This window comes from Clytia hemisphaerica, unplaced genomic scaffold (genome assembly GCF_902728285.1).
Source record: "Clytia hemisphaerica strain Z4C2 unplaced genomic scaffold, Clytia hemisphaerica genome assembly, whole genome shotgun sequence".
Lineage (NCBI taxonomy): Eukaryota > Metazoa > Cnidaria > Hydrozoa > Leptothecata > Clytiidae > Clytia > Clytia hemisphaerica.
Genome location: NW_027103618.1, coordinates 1 through 25,068, shown reverse-complemented (window position 1 = coordinate 25,068; position 25,068 = coordinate 1). Strand labels below are relative to the sequence as shown.

General features: G+C 35.3%; 1 long non-coding RNA gene across 1 annotated transcript; it reads right to left on the bottom strand.

Moving 5' to 3' along the window:
• Positions 1–5,504: 5,504 nt before the first annotated feature.
• On the bottom strand, positions 5,505–21,150 carry LOC136802263 (uncharacterized). Its single transcript, XR_010845985.1, has 8 exons — positions 20,834–21,150; positions 20,245–20,393; positions 15,758–15,976; positions 14,519–14,642; positions 14,226–14,310; positions 12,991–13,132; positions 11,992–12,074; positions 5,505–11,595 (listed from the first exon to the last, which is right to left on the bottom strand). It is a non-coding gene; the product is annotated as an uncharacterized lncRNA (long non-coding RNA).
• Positions 21,151–25,068: the final 3,918 nt, after the last annotated feature.

Below are 25,068 nucleotides of genomic sequence, written 5' to 3'. Positions count from 1 at the left end.
CTTCATCACAGAGATCTCCGTACGAGAACATTTTATCAAACAGGCAAATGCGCACAGAGTGTACTACGAAGCGATAAACGTGAGATACACTACAGAGTAAGTTTGGTATTCAAACCGAGTCTTTTAGCTCTCATTTATCGTTTTAAGAACAATATGGACTCCTCGATGAACGTTGTTCTGACTTTGTGAGGGTATTACTTTAAATTTATCAAACAGATAGAGATAAACTCTCCACAAAACGTCAGAAGTTTTTATATTTTCGTGAATGGCCCCCAAATTCAGGAGTTAGATTCCAGTGAAAAATTTGACTCTGGTTTTTTTTGAAAAATAATGTATTGTAACGTAACGTATGTATGTATGTATAAATTTACAAATTACTAATTCCTAGTAATATTTGTACATGCGATTCCCTAGTACAACAAGTACACTGAGTACGAGTTTTTCCAAAGAGCATGTAAATTTCATCTAAATAAATAATCATGATATTTTCTTCTTTTTCATTGCGCAATTGCATAGCTGGTCAAGAGATAATAACTCATTATCAAGAACTTGTTCTAAGAGAGATTTTGATGGTCTTCCTCTCTTTTTCGATTTATCATCATTTGAATAAAAGCAGTTTTGGTGTTCGATTATGAGACATGCGTATCAAGTGTTCAGTGTAGTTTCGTTGTTGTTTCTTAACAAATATCGAAACATCATTCGTACCACACAGCGAGTGAAGACTTTTGTTATTTAATTTAAATCTATAATCATTTATAATCATTACGTAGCAATGTAATAATAAGGAGATGCCGTATTTTTGCCTGGAAAATTCTATTTCACGAAAAAGATCATCTGATATGAAAACTGTGGTGGTTTTGGGCGATATATGCTTAGAATGGAGTTTCTCGCTTTCTTCAAACCTGCTAATGAGTTCATTGAATATCCATTTCATTTGAACGATGAGAAATTTCTAAATATTCACCAATTCCTTGGTTTATAAGAGTAGTTGGTGTGAGAGGTGCACAGTTCAATTCATTTTATTATCGAACAATTGATCCTTGGAATAATCAGCCGACGTTGTCAAATCCAAAACTGTGTTCAAATTCAAGGTTATCCTGGACGAAGCATGGAAAAAAGACCGCAAAGACTCCAACACCCCTGTCTCGTGCCCCGGTGGAACCTTTTCTCACAGTGGGGATGAAAATTTATATCGAAATCCCAATGGGGAACATAAAATCTATTGTTTCCAGCTCAAAAATTCCAGTGGGAACTTTGGAATTCCGGACTTAACGTAACAAATTTTTTCTAAGCATCTTTAGTGTAGATCCTTTCGGAGAGGCAGAAATGCCTGTGAAGGGGAAATTTATATCGAAATCCCAATGGGGAACAGAAAATCTATTGTTTCCAGCTCAAAAATTCCAGTGGGGATGGTTTTGGAGTCCAATTTTTTTCCATTGAATTTCCAATGGAGATAGAATCATAGGGCAATTTCCCAGAGGGGTTGAAAATGTAGGGTATTTTTTCAACCGGGACGATTTTTTGGCCTATTTTTCCATCGGGGTGGGGGTTCCACCGGGTCTGTGACACAGGGGTGTACTCCAGCAACCAAACGGGATAGAAGAGAACTTTGGAATTCCGGACTTAACGTAACAAATTTTTTCTAAGCATCTTTAGTGTAGATCCTTTCGGAGAGGCAGAAATGCCTGTGAAGGGGAATTCATTAAATAATGAAAATACTTGATGGAAATAGTTTTTTATTAATTTCTAGGTTCAATACATCCCTGTCTCATTGACCCGGAGAGAAAATTGTTTACCTTGAGGATAGAAATATTTTTTCAGTTTAAAAGGTGGGGATTCAAATTTCTATCAAAATGATATTCACACCATATTCGCACGTAACAATTTTGTTTCGTTTCGAAACGAAATGGAAGCCATTCTATTGGTTAGAAGTGACGTAAAATTTGAATTCAGCCGAGAGTATGTAGAAAAGTTATCCGTATTTTGACGGAATATATTAAGAAACGCGTGTGAACAGGAAGGAACTGAAGATAATGAAAATAATGAAAATATTAAGAATCGGGGCGGGGTTGGAATAAAAATGTCCTGGGTGGAAAACTTTTAAAAAGGAGGCTAATACAGCAGAATTAGGACATGAGAGGGAACTTTTAAAAACATTTTCCCAAAAATCAATAAGCTGGGGGATTGGAATAAGAATTTCCTGGGTGGAAAATTTTCGAAAAATTAATTAGCGGGGGGACGGCTATTAGGTACCCGAGAGTGAAATAAGGAAAATCAAAACTGGACTAACAAATAGACTTTTACCATGCATCCGAAGGGGGGGGCGTACTTATAGGCAAATGGAGGATACGATATGTACCGCCCTTAAGGGTACCTTTTTTGGATTTCTAAAGTCCCAGCTAAAGGTTGAAATAATCAGAAAATCAAATTAAAGATCGAAAATTGGTCAAATAGTCCCAATAAGGGTCGTAAAATTCACAAAATTTTCCTTTGTTTTCTCCTTTTTAGTCCCAGTAAGGGTCCAGGGTCCAAGGTTCGAAAATCGGGCGGCACCCCCCCCCCCACAGTAGCGGCCTGGCTTAATTTGTTCGTTCAAATTGGCGCCCCAGGTATTTTTGTCCTTATTTAAGCCCTCTACCATTAAGTGAAAATATTAAACTGTAAGAGCAGTGACTGGTTGAAAGTAACGCGCGGAAGCTCCGAGATAACAAATTTTTATTTATACGAAGGTGGTGGTAATGATAACTTGATATCTATTTACTTGTTATTTCCTAGTCTTACTTTACTCCCCATTAAAAATCAATGACTGAAAGAGGCCCCAAAAATTCGAAAGTTGGCAGGAATAAGGGTTTTTTGTAATTGTGGCGCGGCAGGCAAAAAAATTTGGTGCAAGAAAGGTCAAACAGCTTAAAAGACATTCTAAAAAGGAGAAATAAGACCACAAAAACCACAGCGAGCAGGTTCGATCAATCTCAACCCCTGGTGGATACACAACACTTCTCTTGCTTTGACTTTTCGCAATTCAATGCTGATGTAGTTTTGAAAAAAATCCTCGGGTAAGTTATGGCATGTCTCAAAAACTGAAAATTACCATAATTTTTAGATCGCATTAGTCGACAGAAAATGACGAAACAAATGACTGAACGTGAAGGGTACTATGATGTAGTTTCTAACCTGATGTGTAACCTAATTGTTTTTTCGCTGATTTTCGCGAAAAACCGCAAAAACTGATTATTACGTAATAATCGATGACGTCATCAAAACTAAAAATTGAATTTCTCAAGAATGGTTTATCTAATTGTCTTCAAACTTTCACCAAAGATGTATCTTACTAAAGTCGATCATTTGAAAAAAAAAAAAATTCGAAATTTTGATGACGTCAGTAGAAAATAGGATTTTTCGTTTTTTACTAATTTCTGCTGACGTCATCAAAATTTCGAAAAGATTTTTTTTCAAATGATCGACTTTAGTAAGATACATCTTTGGTGAAAGTTTGAAGACAATTAGATAAACCATTCTTGAGAAATTCAATTTTTAGTTTTGATGACGTCATCGATTATTAGGTTACACATCAGGTTAGAAACTACATGATAGTACCCTTTATGTTCAGTCATTTGTTTGGTCATTTTCTGTCCACTAATGCGATCTAAAAATTATGGTAATTTTAAGACATGCCATAACTTACCCGAGTCGTAAAGTGTGTTAACAAGAGTTTTCAAATCCGCATCAATATCATCACAGCTCGTCAGTGTTGACGGAGGTTTCGGAGAATCAACAATTGGACTATCCCAAGTTGGAGGAGTGAATAATAACCCTAGATTGTGAACACAGATCTGGTCCGACAAGAATAATTTCGCACATAATCGTAAATGAACTCGAGATAGAAAGCTGCCGTACTTCTATCATAAAATTTGACGCTGTCTCAGTTTTTGTTGTAACCAAACGATTAAATGTTTCACCTACATGCTTGACGAGAAACGCGGCCTAGTAGGTAGAGTGTCAGACTTCTAATCTAAAGGTTGTGGGTACGAACCCATGCGTGGAATTAAACGTCATCTAAAAAATTCAATGGTCTGTCCATCCAAAGCTCTGCAGGCGAAATAAGTCTAGTTGGTGATCAATCCAGAACAATACCGCAAAAAATCGTGTCAAAATAACTATTGCGCCGTAAAAGACTTTAAAGGTCTTCTTGTGGCCGTCTCGTTTAGTGGCCAAAGTAATGAATGCTTGGTTAAATCATTAACTTCTGTTATGGCAGGGAGCGTGGTCTAGTGGTTGGAGAGTTAGACTTCTAATCTCAAGGATGTAGGTACGAGCCCACTGGTGAAATCAAACACCACCGACTAATCAACGATCGGACCACTCTACGTATTGTGAAGAGGTAAAGCTAGTTGAGGGTCTGATCAGAACAATTTCGTGAAAAATCATGAACATGAAACTAGTGCGCCCTACTTGTACCTTAAAATTTTAAGGTTCTCCTTGAATATCTCAGTCTCAAAGCCAAAGTGTTGAAATTGGTTAATCATTCACTTGTAAAAATGGAAGAGAGCGTGGTGTAGTGGTTAGAGAGTCAGACTTCTAATCAAAAGGTTGTGGGCACGAACCCACTCATGGAATCAAACACCACCGACTTAGATATTCAATGGTCGGTAAACTCTCAGCCGTGTGAAGAGGTAAAGCTAGTGAGGGATTAGAATAATCTCGTAAAGAATCGTGAACTAACTCGAACTTAGTGCGCCGTACTTGTATCACAAAACTTAAAGTGTCTCCTTGTCAGTCTCAAAGCCAAAGTGTTGAAATTGGTTAATCATTCACTTGTAAAAATGGAAGAGAGCGTGGTGTAGTGGTTAGAAAATCAGACTTCTAATCAAAAGGTTGTGGGTACGAATCCACGCGGTGGATCAAACACCACCGACAAAAGAAATCAACGAGGGGACGACTCTACGCATTGTGAAGAGGTAAAGCTAGTTGGGGGTCTGATCAGAATAATCTCGTAAAAAATCGTGAACTAATTCGAACTTAGTGCGCCGTACTTGTATCACAAAATTTAAAGATTCTCCTTGAATATCTCAGTCTAAAAGCCAAAGTGTTGAAATTGGTTAATCATTCACTTGTGACCATGTAAGAGAGCGTGGTCTAATGGTTAGAGAGTCAGACTTCTAATCTTAAGGTTGTGGGTACGAATCCACGCGGTGAATCAAACATCGCCGACTAAAAATCAACGATCGGAATACTCTGAACTGTGCGAGGAAATGAAGAAATTTGAGTAAACGAGTTCATCGAACGGACTGATTGGAATAATGACGTAAGTCGTAAGTAGCAATGCACACTTGATTCTACCAGCAATCAACCGAAGTCAATCAATCAATTATCAAACAATAAATTCCTGGTATCGCAACAAGTGTTATCTCAAACACACGTCAAAATCAACAGGTAGACTCATAAAAATATCCGCGGGTCTGAATGCAACATAGTAAACGCATAGACAAGAGAGATGCAAAAAGTACAAGGCATGTTGGTATATTTTCCGAGAAAATTATGACAAAAAAATACAAAAAAAAATTATAGAAAAAAATATAAAGGCACTCTATCCTATCCACCCTGAGATCCTACTCGAGCTTTCCAAAAACGAAGCGTTTCGATCGCTAGTGAACATTCTTAGACTGAGACAAAGGATAGGAAAAGCAGAAATGCCACCGTCATTTTCTCGATGAACTAATACTTGAATATGGAAATTTCGCAAGTCATTATTTTCACACCCTTGTCTTTACTTTTCATCACTGTAGCCGTTTAACTTTCGATATTCCATTCCTGACCAAATTAGCACAACAAACGTTACTTTTCATGAGATCAATGACGTCATTTTGACAGCGAAAAAAAGACTAAAAAATCTGAAGGCTTTTAACATTATTTTTCTGATTTCAAAATGACGCCATGAACCGCATAAATTGCCGAATAGCTCAGTTAAGTATTTCAAGAAATTCTTCGACCTCCAACCTCGGAAATATTCCGATTCAAAGACTTTTAGATAAAAGGATCGTTTTTTAATGATTTCGTCTCAGAGATAGCGGGGCCAGGCACACGGCACTATTTGACTTACAAACCCAGTGTGTGGAATTTTCACCAAGATTCGAATCTTTCTCTTATTCAACGGGAAGTGACCTATCTTATGAGATGTCGGAAGAAAAAGCAGCATTAATTCTATCACGTGACCATTTACCGTAACTTCACAGAAATGTATTTCCTTCATCAACTACAAAATCGTTCAAATGGTTTTACCGAACTCGGTTAATTTCCTCGCAGTGCTTCGCAGCGTAGGGTGCGACTTAATTGAGAAGTTTTGGCGATTTACATAAACGTATTTTTAGGGATAACATTCCGCGGGGACCAAATTGAGGGATAAAATTGCAACCATGCATACTGGTTGTTGACTGGTTTATCCAGGAGAGGTTTTCGAAGTTTTAATAAAAAAGATTTTCGTTGTCCCTATCCTTTGTTAATTAACTGTTTCCCTTTCAAATGTTTAGGCAAAAAATACATTTTTTCGCAAAATAAATTCAACAGTGACAGTTGACTTTTGAAATCAATACACTCAAAACTTTTTTGACGCAAAAATAACCGCTTTTAAAACCACTTACAGACTCATTTGCGAAAAATAAATTCACACTAAATTCTTCGAAACTCCAACTTCAGAATGATCAAGGGATCTTGCGATTTTTTGACTCGAAATTCGATACGATTAAAATGAAAGTTCTGGGTTTTAAACTAGATTTTCACAATAATGTCCTCGTAGTTTTCAGGGGAAATTTAAAAGGCGTTAGTTTGAATTTGACCGACGGTAAATTTTTGCTGTAGCCTTAGATTGATAGAAATATAAAATTTTGAATAAGTTTCCTTCAATTGAGCTCAAAATCGAGCTTTGAAAATATTAATGTTTCGTTTGGTATTAAAAGATGCGACAAAAAGGATAAGAATGACAAATTGGTAATGATTACAAAAAGAGAACGCAATTTCCAATAATCCCGTGATAGCATTTCAATCACAAAAAAAATTTGTGTTTTTGAAGTAGTTAATTTTGTTTGGAAAGGGTATTTTTTTTAATACTGTTGAATTTATTTGCGATGGCTAATCACTACGGCATGAAAGCTTAAACTTCTCATTTAATGTTTTGAAATTAAGGTGAATTGCACCGTGTTGACGTTTGCACATTCAATACCCTGACGAAGAACGCGCACTTTTGATGAATTAGCAAAATGTACAGTCAACTCTCGTTCGAAAGGAGGATCAAAATTATTTGAAGTACATAAAATTGTATAACGCATTCCACAAAGGTTTTTCCAAGTAAGCTCGAATCATAGAAGCTATCGAATTAGCGAGAGTTCACTTGTAGTTGTACAGAGCAGCGGTTTAAGGGTTAGTCACAGGGAAGGTCAAATGATATTTTTAAATTAAAGTCTGTCCAAATATAATTGGCAGTGGAAACAAGAATGCCTGCAACTTTTGATAGTCAAATATAATTATTGAAATTTCTTTTGCTTGTTTTAGAGAATCAAAAGCGCTATATTTGAATGATTTTCTAAATTTAGTGGAATGATCTTCTACCATAAACCTTTTTTTAAGGACAAAAAATAAAGGAGCTTGAAATGACTAAGTTTCGTTTTCTGAAAACTTTGCCATTGATAATCCTGCCACAACTTTGTTTCAACGTTCATCTAGCGTCAATAATGTCCATAAAACGTAAAGATGAACGTTGACTTAAAACAAAGTTCTGTGCAGCTATTCCCTCCCGGGTATCTAATTAATATGAGTCCCCCACTAATTAATTTTTCGAAAACTTTCCATTCTTATTCCAACTCCCCCCCCCGCTTATTAATTTTTAGCAAAATGTTTTGGAGAATTTCCTTATTTGTCTTAATTCTGCTGTCTTGGCCTCCTTTTCAAAAATTTTCAAACTAGGACATTGAGTTTTGAGAATTTCTCTACCCATCCCGCTTATTCCGAACCCCCCCCATTTATTAGGTACCCGAGAGTAGGAAAAACTTTGATTGGACTTGTAAAAATCGGCCATAATTCTATCCACCAAAACAAATTCTCACTAATTCGAACTTGAATAGGAGTCTGTTCGAGTTGTGCGAATTATGAAGATTTACGAACGTCAGATTCTAGCATCAGTCCACAAGCTAAAGAAAATTGTAACTGATTTACGAGTAACCGATGATTTTTCTAAAAAAGAACGGGAAACCACCAAAGAATTGCATAGAAACGCAAAAGAGAAGACAAAGTTACAAAAGGATGGCAGTCAAATAAAGGTTAGAGGAAGTCCTCGGACTAGACTCTATTTCAAGAAGATCTGCTGTGACTTACGCGTTACTGAAAATGAAATATTGTAAAGACGACTGATTTAGAGGCCAACTGTGCGCCTACAAAATGTTAAATATGATTATTTCATAGAGGTCGATAGACCTGCGAAATATATTACTATAAATAATAAGATTTACGAACGGGAGCTAAATTAAGGAGTATTTGAATTATAAAAACTCGAATTAGTGAGAGTCCATTAAACAATTTTTTTGAAAAACTCATATGAAAATATGAAATCTCTGGGGAAATATGTTTAAAAGATTCAGAAAGATTCGGCAAAATATAATTCGATAAACTGTCTTTAAATTGTTGACATTTGGGTTCATTGACTTTAACAATTCCCAAAAGGGGAGGGGTTTCAAAAAAAAAGTTTTCAAAAATCTGAAGAAGGGGAAAGAAACGGACACTAACAGACAAGAATGCTTTCGTGAATTTCGTGATAAATCACATAAATTAGGAAGCAAAGTGCTCTGTACAACCCATTAGAGGGAACGCTTTTTTCGCGATAATGGAGAGAGAGAGCTAACTTTTAGGTAATACCTTTTGAGCGATAATGAAGTTTGATGAAGGAAATAAACACCTGTGCATAAAGTAAATGGTCACAGAGAAAGTTCAAACATTGGTGAAAATTTCATCTAATGGATTTGTATTCAATATGTACATCCTTTCCCAGGTCCCATCACAAAATCATCATAAACAGACCCTTTTCTTAAAGTTTCTGAACCTGAAGATTTCGGAGGAAGATTCACGAAAGAAAATTCCCAAAATACCGTCCGAACTATTCAGCTAAGTAACGTTTGTTGCACTCCCTTAACAGACAAAACTTCCACCCCAAAAACTTTTTTGACCAGGTAATTCATATACAGAATTTCGAAGAAAGTAATTTTTCGAGTTTTGTCTGTCAAGAGTATTTGATCGAAATGGAATATTGAGGTCTAAAAGGCTACTAGATGAAAAGCAAAAACAAAAGCTACAAAATAATAGTCTGCAAAAATATTCAAGTATTAGCCATTGAGAAAATGGTGAGTGACACTTCTACCATTTCCCTTCCTTTGTACCCAGCCCATTCAGAATGTCACTAGGATCAATTTAGCTTTGTAATCAGAGCAGCTCTTTCACCTCTCATTGGCAGATAGGATAGAGTGCCTTGTTGGTAAAAATATAAAGATTGCTTGATTTTCTAACTCCTAACGAAAGGGCTTTACTGAGAAAAATGAGAAAAGGAACGAAATCAAATAAAATAAGACCATTGAGCTATTTCATTTGATATCCATACAGGAACCACATGGCGAATCTTTTTAAGCCAAAAGAATTTTAATGAAATTGTACATATATTTCCTGAAATAATGGCAAAATTTGCAAAAATCTGGGAAAGAGGATTCTATTGTCCATCAAAAAACCCTTTTTTAAACAAGACATTGAGAGAGGACGAACTGAAATCAATCTTTTACCCCTTGGAAATTTCAAAATAATTTGAATCCCCTCCCGGAAAATCAAAATAGGGTCCTAGAACTTTGAACATTAGATAATAAACGAGCCAATTATTCATGCCCAAAGGAAGTTTAGATGCTTAGTCATCCAACCCCTTGGAAAACAACTCCCTGAAAAAAGTGCGTGAAGTAACCTGGGACCCCCTGGAATTTTTTTTTTCGAGACCACCCTGGAAATGTTTGTCCAATCCCATGTATGGATATAAATGAAACGGCTCATTAGTTGTAAAACGCTGAAAAAAATCGATTCTGACAAAGAAAAACTTCATCTAGAATTTAGTTATACTATCACAAAACTCGAATTTCCTGGCAGTGAAAAGTCAAAAAGAAGTTCGATTTTAAGAAAAGTCCCTTTCAGGCCACAAATAATTATTATACACTGGTAAAAACACTATTTGTGATTAATGGTTACAGTAAACTCTTTGAAAATATGTCTTCTTTCACACAAATAAGGTTTGAATGCTTGGGACAAACTAAAACCACAACAAAATCCTGCTGAGTCAAAATGTAGGTTTGTTTGGGGTGCTTAAATTCTACACAAATCATTGGTTCGAAGGAAAAGGTAAACTATTCATTTCGAACTCTAATAACTTAACCCATCAATATAGTTTAATCAATAGGCAAAAAGAACTAAAGAATTGGTAACCAATATTAAAGAATTGATATCGAGACAACTTCATTTAACAATCACTCTTCAATAGACCAGCGTCCGAGATTCAAAAAAGGCCTTAAAAATGGTTTTCGTAGGGCACCCCTTAGATCAGGGCAAATTTTTGATATTATGCTCCTAATAGGGTGTAGAATTGTCAAAAAAAATTTGCCCTTCGAATCTCCTGCAGTTTTCGAGTGAATCGATTTTTAGTTAATCGATAGAACTTATCAAGGGTCCCCCCTTTACTAACGGTTTTTTCGAAGTCTGAAAATCAAATATCTGAGACTACCAACGGATTCAGCGTGAAAAGTAGATAAAGAAAATGGGGTTATTTGTTAAGTTTCGACCACCTGGTGCCGAGAAATGGCATTTTTAAGGCGAAAAATCGACGTTTTTGGCGTTTTCCGATGACGTCAGCATTTTCCTAGGAGCATTTTCAGAAAAAATCATTCCCACAGCTGGAAAGCCCTGAATTAGTAGTATCCAAAAATGGTATAGTTTGTCAACTTTCAATGTATAGATCTCGAGATAATTCATTTTTAAGGTGGATAAATATGCTGAAAAACTGCTGACTCAGCAAAAAATATCGATAATTTTCAATATTTAAACCAAAATATCTCGAGATTTAGACATCGAAAGTTAACAAACCATACCATTTTTGGATACTACTAATTCACTATCTAATACTAATATTACTATACTACTAATACGTCATCCACTGCCTCGGACGCTGGTCTATAATGACGATTTTTCATTCCAAAAATAGAACGATCTGATTTGAAACACTGGCCAAGCAACATTGGCCACGGTTGATGACTGGGCTAAAAGAGGTCATCTTTCAACCAAAGAAATCACTTCTAGATAATCCATCCATCAGCATATCATACCATATCTCAACGATTGCATTGAATACTCTTATAAATACACCAATGGTTCGCAACAATCACCAAGCAAGTAACTGCATCTACGGAGAAGACAACATCCATCAGCTATGTCAAAGCAATTCCATTATTATCACAAATTTCATCCACCAATCAAATCCAGGTTGATGAAGCCGAAATAATGGGGATGCTCATGCCACAAATTCGTATCCTGGAATAAAATATAGAGAGAATATTAAAATTTGAACGTCCCCTTACTCGAATGAACATTTTACCAAATCAATGTGGGACTTGTTGAAGGGAAGATTCAATTCTACTATCATTCACATTGAGAAATTTGAGAGTGGTAATTGAACAAACATCGTGGCTTTAGAATCCAATAAAACGAAAATTACAGGATTTCGTAACGACCGTTTGATTAAGGTTATTGATAAAGCCTTCGACCGTAATTATATTTTTTGTTTTCTCTTTACTTCTAACATCATTAGCATCATGTATTAGATGTACTAAAGTGAACATATAAAAACAGATAGAAGGTAAGAGACTGGAAAATTGCAGTTACATTGGTATAATTGCAGTTACATAGACAAATAAAACCCAATCTAACCTGTTAGAGATCATTCCAAGGTCGAGGAAGAGCATTCCCACATGGCAGCTTGACGATTGCTTGGAGTTATGTATTGCATCACCCTGTATCAAAAGAAAGATTTGGTGATTTAAAACGAAAACTTTTGAACTTTCAGGTATGTTAAGAAAGTCTTCATATTTTTCTTCTTCGATATTTTGTTGCCTTTTTCGAATTAGGTCTACAAAAATACAGCCTATGTAAGGTACCTCAAAATTAAAATTCTTTTAAAGAAGAGAAATGAAGTAGCCTTGAAATTTAATCTCGCATTTAGATGTTTGACCAAAAGGGTGGGATTTCACGACTTTCGCATTACAAGTTCAACTGCGCTACCGACTGGGCTATCAAGTCTACACTGGTTCGTGGGGACAATGTCGGGGTTTCAATTCGATCACTCTTCAGTAACCGCGAGTTAGTAGGTTATTGTTGAAATCTAATATGATCACAAAGTTAATACTATTATGCTGTCCAGGGTTTCGGTAGCGTGGGAAGATCCCACGACACAGAAAACCTGAAAGCAGACGGGTAATCTATATCAATCTAATTCCCAGTAGTAGGTTTGAAAAAGAAATTGAAATCAGTGCTGCTTAAGGAAGAGCTGAGAAAGTGTTCTTGGAGCAGATTGGGCTGCTTGAAAATGAATAGAGAGGGATTGCTTGAGCATAGAAGGTGTAATCAGAACAATGTTTTGAAGAAAAGAAGATGAGATTGTGATGGGCTTTGAACCAAGGTGTCATGGAAATGTCAGACGTGTATGCTAAATAAATCATAACATGGGGCTGTGGGCCATAGAACAAACTTTGAAAATATGAAGATGCTATTTTTGGGTTGGAGTAGTGGAGACAAAGTCATCATGTGGTTGTCTAGGCTTTTTGAATGGCCGTAATGGAATAGAGTTGTAGACAGTTGTCTAGGCGAGAAGAAGAGGAAGCATTTAGGACTTCCCCTAGAGTTAGGTGTGTGATGCACAAAATTATTTACCTGATAAAAACCGTCAGCCGTATGTAGCCATCGAGCTCCAAACTTCATGGTTGATACCATGAGCGTAGATATTCATTTACTCAAAATATACAACAGATGATTGGCAGAGGGCGCTGCGACGCTTTTAGTTCGTTTCGTCTGACTGGAAAAGAAAAAATGATGTCATAGAAATTGGGTAAGGTGTATGACCTAAAGAGATTTAAGGATCCGTTGCCGCTAAAAAGGTCGCGACAGCATTGAATAAAAAGGGAATGACCAAGGTTTTCAGGTAACCGCTAAATTTTACCGTAACGAACGATACTGTCTTTTCTACGAATGTTTAGTACATGTTAGTATTTTAGTTCAAGTCAACAAGAAAAAGTCTAAATATGGATGGCTATTTGACCATTCAGCAAATAAGAATAACATTCCATTAAGACATCAATTTTAAAAGGCTCTTTGAACACACTAAATGAGTAAGCTTGGAAGTAAACAAATGGTATCGGATATCTTTGATTCAATCTTTGACAACTATGGTAGCTTGGGTCTCTTGAGTAAAATATCAACTAGAGAAATGGAAAGGAATAGAAAAAGCGCTTCGAAAGTGTTCTGATAACTGATTGATTGATAACTTCTTTGTTTTGGCTTTAAATAGGTAATAAGAAAAGGTTCAGAAAAAAACGGCTCGTCATGCGAAGAGTGCTGGTTTCCTTATGGCTATGTTTATAAAAGTGGATCGGTATTTTTTGTTTCTGGTCGATTACCCTTGAGCTTCTCAGTATCCAGTAACAAAACTAAATCGTAGTCTGAAAAATTTTCATCCAGATGATATCAAGTTACTTCGAGAAAAGTTGCAAGAAATTCATTAAAAACAGATTTAATTTCTTTTTTTCTCACACTTTATCTTTTTATCTAATTATGCCGTCGTGATGCCGTTATATCATTAGAATCGCTGGAATATTCTGAGCAAGAAATTATAGGTATCTTTTGGTAAGAAAGAGGTGTTCCAAACTATTAGCCCCTAAAGTTCTCGCATTATTTGCCCTGAAACAAAAAATTTTCGTCACATTACGCCAATTATTTTTTAGAGCGACAACAAAAGAAATCAATTAACCCGAAACAAACTCCCTTAAAGGCAAAGGACTTGGCATATGACGAGCCATATTTCCATAGTTTTCGAGAAGTGCTTTTTCTATTTCTTTCCATTTCTCTGGATCAACGAGTAATAATAAATATAAGCAATACACGAAGCTCACCATTAAAATCTTTCGGTCAGTCTACCAGACTTGTTATCTCTTTTTCGCAATATTTCGTACTGGTCTGTCTTCGCATTCCCCTGACCTAGAAAAATATGAATTTCATAATATAATTACATTGAATATCGAGCACAAAATTGTCACACCCAATGAAGTAAAAGCCCGAAGGGCTAGAAGCGAATCATTAACCCATCCCAGGCAAAAAGATATACATCGCTAGCTTTGACAAATTTTCAAATGTTATGATTAGTCATCAATCACTATCAATTGAAGCAGAAATAACCTCATCTCACCTGCTGAGCAAGAGATATTTAAGGATAATCTTCTTTTCTCTTTGACTTTCAGTGTATTCTTGGTCAGCTTTTTTTCGCAAACCACTGCAACAAATTCATCCCATTGAGAATAACATCCCGATTACTATGATCAAAATGAAATAGGATCAGGTGTAAATGATTGGTAGCAAATCGTTACTTTAGTTACATGAAAAACACAGACATAGTAAACAAATCAAATCACAAGGTGGCCATTCAAAAAATCAGTACAATTTCGTACGGTGGTTTGTAATCTGTCGCTATGTAATTGTTTACCGTTGCTAAGGGCAATCCTACGCAAAACGCAAGCTAGAAAAGTCTATTTTATCCGCCTTCTACAGGTCTAACGAAGCTAGACCACATGAAAGTTTTTGGATTTTTTTGACTGTGAAAACATATGTCTGTCTGGAAAGTCCAAAACAACTAAATAAACACCTCACAACTGAAGGACCTTGGCTGAAATGGACTGGGGAAGAACGGAGATTATACGCCGAAGGTCATTTCTAAGCCGCCATCATAACCCACTTCTTCACTACCAAATAAACATATATACTAAAGACTACATAAAAATCCAAAAACCAACATGTCGTAGTGAGAGCCTTGCAAGAAATTGACCTCTCAAATAAGCTATATTTTTGTTTTTTTTTGTGATTTCAGCACATGGTTTTTAGGATTCAAATTTCCACCAAGTATCAAATAGTAATTCCATATTCTATTACAAAGAAAAAAGAAAGTCCTAAACCGAATTCCAACTATCTGGTATGAATTTTCAAACATTCAAAATTTTGACAGGTTGCATCAATCATGGGTTTTGAACAAAATATTTGAAAATGAAGCAATTCTGAGGAAATTTCTTCCTGACGTTGTCCATATCCCTAAGAAAATGGCTCTTAAGCAACACACGTAAAAAAATCTAGTCGTATCAACAAACAGTTCTCCCTTCTCCATTGCGGAAAAATTGGCTAAAATATCGTCCCCAGTGCAAAATTGTACTCTTAATTTTTGTCCCGCTTAAAATAATCAGATAAGTAAATTCTCACTGCAAAATATTATGCTATTTTTTCCATCCCGACTTAATTTTATGGCTTAAAAATAATGTTATTCAAATTCCATAAAAAACATAGGAATATCAGTCCCTTTCGAGTTTCAATCTATTATAATTTTACCCCCACTGACTGAAAAAGTTTGTGAGAAGGGGGTGTCTATAACTGTTTTATTTACCTGGTATTTCTTTGGACGCAACTAAAATTCTGTTTCGAAACGTCCCCCAAACATTTCTTTAACGCACGATAGCGGATGTTAAGTGTAATTGAAGACTGCCATTCGTTGAAAGCATCAGGTGCGCTTTGGTCAATATGATTGTGATTTTAAATCAATGTATGGTGAACGCGTCAATACTTTCTGATCAAAACTTTCCATTGGAATTCATTATCGATGAGTCTGAAATAAAAAAGGACACGGTGAATCAATCTATTCTTCAGAAGCAACTTTGTCAAAATCTTTTGAGCCTAAAGCTGGAATTATCTCTCCTGATCTCTCTGAATTATATCTTAAAGATTCCTGAGACGGGAGGAATAATTTCAACGCTAACAAATTATTGTTATTGGGTGGTGTATTCAATTCAATTCAATTCGGTCTTTCCGTAAAAAACGATTACATTACCGGTAGGCAGAAAGAATAAAAATATATAATAAAATATTTCCCGACGAAAGGAATTGAGGCATTATCAGTTTTGTCGATAACTATCGAAAAGAAGCAATATAAAAAAAGTTGTATAACTATCAACGATTTATGATAATGTCCCACTCCTTAGTGTTTTTTGCAATTTCTATTGCGTCGTCCCATTCAATATTTAATGTTTTAAGATCATTTTTGACAACACTGAGCCAAGTTGTAGTTGGTTTCCCTCGCGGTCTTTGGTACTTAGTGTTGGCATATTGAGTGCTTTTTTCATAGGTGTTGAACTATTTGCTCGTAATACAGTTCCCAGCCACTTCAGTCTTCTACTTTTGATACGTTTGCTCCACTTTACCGCGTTGGTCTTTTGATACACTTCGGCATTCTTCACGATTTCTGGCCAGCTCACATTTAGCACGAAAGTTCGCAACAATCTTCTTTGGAATGCATCAATGGAATTTTCGGCTTGGCAGGTTGTTAAACTCCACAGCTCGCAGTTATACAGGAATATCGGTTCGATGTAGGTCGTGAATGCTGACATTTTTGTATGTGTAGTCAACTTTTTATGACAGAACAACGTTCGTAATTTGTTGGCAGCTGAAATCGATATTCCTTTTCTTCTTTTGATGTCTTCTGATGTATCAAGCATACTGCCGAGATATTTGCACTTTTTCCATTCGTTGTTATTTCTTGTGATGGTAAATTGTTCCGTTATGTCCTGATTTATGGACAATCTCAAGTCAAAACCCCCAAAAATCGCCTAACTTTTTCAAAGAACTTTTTTGACTTTAACAAAGGATAAATAAATGAGGTTAACTTATTTTTATTTGCTACTTTACATGCTAACTCAAAATTAATTCAGGATCACAATGATATATACATTATAGAGGTTAAGTGTTGAATTTAAAGAGATACTAGCCGTATGGGCAGCGTCGCACGCTGCGTGTCACAATCCAGTGAATCACTACACATCTAAAAAATTCTAACAGAAGAAAAATAACCGCCGATTGATGATTAGATTTTGATTTTAGGAAAAAAAGGATAAAAAGATAACTTTGCATTGCAATTTTTAACCACAATTAAATAATTGGCTTAGCAAAAGTATATTTCAAATCTTCTTAGCCATCGTGGCTGGCCATCGTGGTTGGACATTCAAGGGTGACTTTGAAAGACTTTTAAAAGTTTTGAAAGTGATAGGGAGCCGCTATTGTAAACAGAAAGTTTTAAAGATCATCTCAATAAGAATTCTTTAAAATGACAACGAAAAATGGGAAGAAGGTCAAGCTCCAAACTTGATGAATGGAAAATAGTATCTTGGGGTCTCAAAGTTAGTCTAGTGGTAGGAAATCTGCTTAAGGTTAAAAAAGATGATGGTTCGACGCCATGAAGAGGAGGCTTTGTACATCTTTGTTAGATTTTCCGAAAAACTTTTACAAAGCTTTGTAAACACACACGTTTAAGCGTATTAATATATAGATTAGAGAGACAATTTCAGAGTGAAAGTTTGAAAGACACTCTTGCTATACCCTTGAATGAAGTAACTAATTTTACGCAAGCCACAGTTGGCTTACTGGTTCAAAAGAATGCACATCATTCAAAAAGACCAAAGTTCAAACCGGGACAAAGTATTATATAAAAATGTTTTTAAAAGTTTTGAAAGTGATAGGGAGCCGCTATTGTAAACAGAAAGTTTTAAAGATCATCTCAATAAGAATTCTTTAAAATGACAACGAAAAATGGGAAGAAGGTCAAGCTCCAAACTTGATGAATGGAAAATAGTATCTTGGGGTCTAAAAGTTAGTCTAGTGGTAGGAAATCTGCTTAAGGTTCAAAAAGATGATGGTTCGACGCCATGAAGAGGAGGCTTTGTAGATCTTTGTTAGATTTTCGAAAAACTTTTACAAAGCTTTGTAAACACACACGTAGGGTTAAGAATATGAGGTTAACTGGCTCTGAGGTTAAGCTAATGGTCCTTTAAAGATAAGCTAAAATTGGTATAAAATGTGAGGTTAAAGCAAAATAAATGATTGGGCAACAAAGTAAGGTAGGGAAAACGAAGTTAATATTTCAACTAGGGTGTAAAGTTTGAGGTTATTTCAGAAAAACATCCAGTTTGTGACAATGATATTTCAGTCTAATTTTGGATTTCAGACAAACAGTAGCCTATTATTAAAAACAACTAAACATTAAAATTATACTTTGGTATAAAAAGTGAGGTTAACTGGTATATTAAATTTGAGAGACAAGTACCTGAGAAAGGGGTTAATTTTAAGCTTTCAGCTAACCTACATAGAAAGGGAAAATTGTGTGATAAAAATAGTGGGATCCATTATTTAATGGTTGAGGAACAAGGTAAGGTAGAAAAAATGAGGTTAATATCTGTTAATAAATAAATTTTCTTTAGATTCTTAGGTTGCATCAACTAGGCTTCGAAGTTGAACCTTAGATGAATAGCATTTCTAGCTCAGTGTTGATTTCAATAAGTGTTAACCTCAAATAGCTAACCCTTTCTTCCATTGGTTTATTTCAATTTGTTCTTCATTCTGACAATTTCTATTTGAACCTGTGCATAGCATTTCTAGCCAGAAATGAAGGTTTTGCTTATTTGAAATGAGTTAAAACATCCTACTTTTTCAGGTTATTTAACCTCATTTTAAGAACCTTTTTGGTCTAGTTTATATTGTTTTTAGCTTAGTTATTTTTATGAAAGCTTTTAAAAAGTTATTTTGTTCCTTTAGCTTTAATAGAACTATTTAGATCAATTAGAAAAGCAAATTTCTCACATTCCTTAACATAGAGTTTTAATTTTAACCTCAATTTTTAACCCTACATTAGAGCAAAGATTGTCGATTTCATAAAAACCCTATCGATCTAAGCTTCTAGTAACATTTTATTTTTGTCCTATAACTTATTACACATGCTGGCAGAAGATATGGTTAAGAATGTGAGGTTACTTGTTACCATTTTTTTAACCTCATGAATTACACCTTTCTTGTGGGAAATATCTAACCTTTTTTAGACAAGCTTGATATTTGAAGCCTTTTTGATGACTCCCTGACAATTTTTTCCCCGATAATTCAATAAGGGTCTCTATATTTTGAGGTTAATAAGAGTCTATATATTGTCAAATTAACCTCAAAAAATAAACCTTTTTCAAGTTTTTTTTTCATTTTTGGGTACAAGCCATCAATTATGACCACCTCTCAAAATTTCAACCTTTTAAGATAAAAAATGAAGATTTTATGGCCAATAATGTAAATTTTCCACTTTTTCCTCCAAAAAATTAACTTTTTCTTAGGCGACATTGATTTGAGATGGTCCTTATTACTAGATCTCGTTTTTCTAGTTCTGTTGGAACGGTCTGCTTAAACTGTTGCAGTGCGCGATAGTCTGAAGTTACTTTCCCGATATCGTCAGCATACTCCATTTCGATATCGATTTGTTCTATTTCTGTGACAATGGCGTAATCGTGGTCTGTTAGATGGTCAGCAGGAATGGATGGTACAGTAGGAAGTGCATCAGGATGGTTGGGTATTTGGTGGTTTTTCAGCGGATGTAGTGCTTTTGCTAGGTAGTACGTAAATTCGTTAGCACTTACACAGTCTCCTTGTGGTGCTCCGGTGTCAGTTGCGAACTCAGAGCTTAGAGTTTGTTTGCATTTGACACTGAGCGATACATTAAGGAGGACTGAAATAATGTGGAGTTCGTCTGGTGAGATGGTAGATTGTAAGTCATACAGCAGTTTGTTTCTATTAAGACTGTCGAACGCTTTGCTCATATCAAGAAGTATTAAGTGAACGGCTTCACATTTTGATGTTATAGTGTTATATGTGGGTGGTGTAGGAGGCTTATAATTATAGAAGAGTGTAATATTACCTCGGCATGCTAAGAAATAGGTCTGGTCATGCTTTATTTCAAAATAGTCAGAAAAAAGTCACTCCACGCTTGTCAAATCTACGTACAAGAAATATGCAACACCTTGTTGGCCTCCTTACAAAAACACCGTTACTGGTTTTAACAAAAAAACTTACTCGAAAACATTCAAAACGTCTCTGATTGTATCTCAAATCGGTGTAAGTCATTGGTGATAAGACATTGAAAATATACACGTCTTTGAGTACCATTTGTAGCTCCACTTTCACCATTAGCGTTCTTTAAAGTTTCGAATGAAAGATGAGATCTGAAGGGAATAAAAGATGAAAGTGAAAATATACTGAAAATTTACGTAGTGTAATTTTTAGTTATGCTTTTTAACGATATTTCTTTGTTTAATATTTGATATCGAAGCAGGGACATACGGTACGGAAATAATCAGCGGATCGCAAGACAAGGGTGAATTGGAATTCTCATCGTGTCACTTATACAAGCGAGTCCAAAAACTTTCCCCAAGTAAGAATGATAGGGGAAATATTCGAATGGTCATTGAGACAGGGGTGTACAGATATCGATAAAATCAGCGTAAGGATACACCGGCATAATCAGTGTGTCACTGTAACAAGTTTAACCGGAAACTCTCGCTGGATCAGTAAGGTATGCGTAGACAGAATTATTACCGGGTCACAGAGATGGGGTTGGGCGAGCCAATGTCTAATCAGGATAAAGTTGATATCAAATACTTACCAAAACATAATGCCAAGTGATGAGAGGGAGGTCGGCTGCTGTTTTTCGCTGGATTTGAAGGAAAGCTGGATCCGATTCGCTTCCTAGATGGTATGTTCCGGAGGGTTACCTAGCGGGTGGGCAGGGTGGATCTGATGTGGAGGAGATAGGAACTTGAATATTGGTAGCTTGACTTGACTGGGCGGAGCTTAACTACTTGCCCTCAAACGAAGGATTGTATTTTGTTTGTCCTTCGACTTCCGATGAGCTTTCAACATCTGTATCAGTGTTCAAACGGTACAAATAACGGTGACGTCTGCAAGGGGAAAAGAATGAAAAAATTTATTTATGATCTACGAGTTTCAAAAAACCAATCAAAAGGAATAATTTGTAAGGACATTATGTATGGAAAAACATCTTGTTTTTACTTATTTCGATAGGGCTGTTTTCTGGTCGTCGGGTCACTGTCGCAGTTCATTGACATTCCCCTACGTAACTTTGGCCGAGAAATTGAGTTTTTTCGAACACTGCATACAATAAGCCTCCTGTTTGTTAATTCTCTAAGTTCAAGCCTGAAGATTTAAAATCAGCTACTAGTCTATTAGACCAAGCAATGACTCAGCATCGCGCCACCTTTTGGTACAAAATACACCATATTGATTTTTTGGTGCCTTAACATATAGTATTTATGAAACCAGATGGTTTACGGGCTAAATCGGTGGTTTTCAGGTTTTACAGGGGGTCTTTTAGGGATCGATTTTGCTAGCCTGGGTATAATGATAATGATTATATATTATAATATAGATTATATATAATGATTTAGAGAATGGAATATTCAAATTTTCGCTTTTTTCATGATTTTTCCGAAAATTTTGAAATATCTTCTAATTATTTGGATTTTTTTGAACAACAAATCTGGGCAATTTCATCACAAAAAACAGAGTATAAGTGCCATTTTAGGCCCCTTAGGTAGTCCGGAGCTTCAAAGTTTGAAATATATAATACTAACTTTGAGATCAAAACAATTCAAAACTGTTGTGCTGAAAGGTGGGCTATTGAAATTGTTATGCCTTTCATACCGTCTTCAATTAAGTCAAAGGACAAAATTTTTGGATCCATGTTTTAAATAATATTTTATCTACGTAATTTCTATATGAAGTTAATGTCAAAAAAACATTACGGTGACGTAACGTAATCATATCTTTCCCATCCCTAACACAGAGTTTCGACTACGATGAATATTTTGCAGACCAGAATGAAAAAGAGGTTCTTGTAGTTTCTTGGATCATTTGTTCGTTCAATTCTTAAAATGACTAGAATTTACCTCTCGTTAACTAATAACTAATAACCCTCTCAGTAACAACATTTTGACTGCGGTTTTACGCAAGAGTAGAACCAGCGATGTCAGGCAATCAGGATTAATTCATCAAATGTCACAAAGCTCTTTTTGACAATGTTGTTAAGTTAATCATATCAGTACTATTCCAATTTTCTTGCCCAGTCTTTTGTGATAGAAATGTTTAAGGGTTGTTTGAAAACACTTGATGAAGGTCAAATTACTTCTAAAAGATTGACTGTGTTAAAAAGGCTATTTGTCTCAGCGTTCCAGCATCTCGAAATGAAATCAAAACTTAACCGTAAAGGCATGGAGTAGTTTGGAAAAGTTCTGCTGTACTTTTTTGCTGTATCTTTTAGATAGAGTCTTTCTACTTTTCAAGAGCAAATAAGTGATGAAATGTTTATAGAGTTTGCATCAAATGTTCGTGGTTCGTGGGTAGTTCAATGATGATTTAATGTTTTAGTTCGATAAGTCAGTGGCTGGATGAAACGATTTTTATCAGCTTTCAATGGCAGAAAAAAGTTTCAACTTTGTAGAAAGAGAAGTCATGGTCAAAATCAAAGTAGCTTTGAAATATAAAATATATTTGAAAAGTAGCTTTGTTACTTGTTTTCTATAAATGATAAAGGCAACATACTAGAGAGAAGTTAACGAGCACAAAACTAGAAATCAATTTTGCAGTGTTACACTGTTTACAAGTATTACACTGTACCTTAAGTGAAGAAATTTTCGCGAGAAGAAAATTTCGCGGAATTTAATTTCGCAAATTTGGGCGTAACTCGCGAAATTAAATTCCGCGAAACACACCAAAATTGTTAAATCGCGAAATTAAATTCCGCGAAATTCGATTTTTTTCTTCTTCTTTTATTTTGTTGTTTTTGACCAGGTATAACCAAAAAAGATGGACAAAATTGATTTTTAAGCATTATAACGTGTATTTTTTGTAAAATATAAACAAATATAAACAACTCCGTGCTGCTTAAAAGTTAATCTAAGTTGATAACTTTTTCTCAATCGCGAAATTAAATTCCGTGAAACTTTTGAAATCGGCTCATTCGCGAAATTAAATTCCGTGAAATTTGCCATTTTGAAACTCTGATTCGCAAAATTAAATTCCGCGAAAATTTCTTCTTGCAAAAATTTCTTCCCTCAAGGTATTACTCACTACGAATGAAATCTTCATTAGGATGTCTTATTAATTAAAAATGGCTTTACTCGTGTTTAAATCCATCTTTAACACAATTATGAAATGACATCAAAAATTCATTTTATTTTAACTTATTCAAAATTTTTTACTCAAGAAGTCATGGATCAGATGAAGCACTTCAAGAAAACTGGGGAAAAATTTTTGGAACTAACCTGCACACAACAACTCCAGATATGGCATAAAGGTTCTAGTAAAGGCTCAGTCCCCATGATTGAAGTTAAAGTTAAAATCAGCCAAGAAGAAAGGACAAATTAGCCCTGCATATCCATCAAACCCACGTCAAAAAGGGATGTTACAACGAACAAATAATTGAAAACATAAAAAAAAAGCTAAACTGTGCACTTTAAGGGGAACGAAGAAGTATATATGATTGATAAACTTGGTTATCAAAATAAACAGTAAGTGAAAATACAGGCCAGATATCAACCAGTCCCGTGATTGACCAATCGTCCGAAGTTAGAGCAGTTGACAGTATCTAATTCATCGATAAATATCAATGAGCTTATCGATTCTAATCGATGATCGATTTTATTGATTACGACCGTCTGGACATTTGTAACTGTTTCGCTATCTTAAGAAATAAAAAACTAATCGACATTATTGCTGAATTCAAATCACTAACCCTTAAGTGACAGAACATTAAAACTTTTGATAAAATATACAAAAAAGAGCCATACACATCTTTGTACTTAGTACTTCATCAAGTAAAACAATAATTAAAAAAAAATTCTATCACTCCCAATACACATTCTGTGAAGCAACAACAATACCATTCAACCCTGACACTAAAGTGCCATTTAAACTTCTTTCAGAAAGCAGATCCATAAAAAAAAAGGTACGTAAAAGTAAATTTAATGATTATTTCAAAACATTCAGTCACTCCAAGGTCATGCATCTGCCAAGACATACACGTTTTTTTTTATTAGAAGACCTAAAATGTGCTGATTTTTGTAGCAATTTTCATCCTAAAATATTCTTAAATGCGTTCTTAATTTGAACAAAAATTCAAATTTAGTGATGCAACAACAATAACATTCAACCTGACGTCTCTTCTCAACAAACTATCCCAAATGAATTCCCAAAGGACAATTGTTTCATTTACAAGCTCATTAAAAGTTAATTGATTACAATAATTTGTTTGATAAGTGAGAACTCGTTTTATTGATTGAAAGAAATCAATAAAAACAAGCAACATACTGAATGGACCAGGGGGGGGGGGTCTTGCAGTTACTCCTTGACACTATGTGGAGTAACTGCAATTTTGGACATTTTCTACAGACACCACCACCCTTGCAGTTATTCCATAGTGTACTAACTGATTTTACCCTCAAAATTGGTGTATACCACCCCAAAAATGCCAAATTTGGCAATTTTTTCACAGAATTCCTCATTTTTGATACCATTTTACTGGGTACGTCTTATTAACGACCGTTCAAGAGTTAAATATCTCAATCATTTTCCAAGTTTGTTGAAATATCTTTCATGCCTTGATTGAAAAAAAAATTGTGATTTTTTTTTTACTTTTGAAAAAAATGTTTTGAATTTTTTTGCTTCCGGAATTTTTTAAAAACCTAAAATTTTAAGTGAAAAATTGAAAAATGTGCTCACTTAGTACACCATATCCTACCAAAATCGACAATTTTGGGCTTAGGCACCACCCATGTTGCAGTTTCCCACTGGTGGAGTAACTGTTTTCCCAAATTTTGGTTT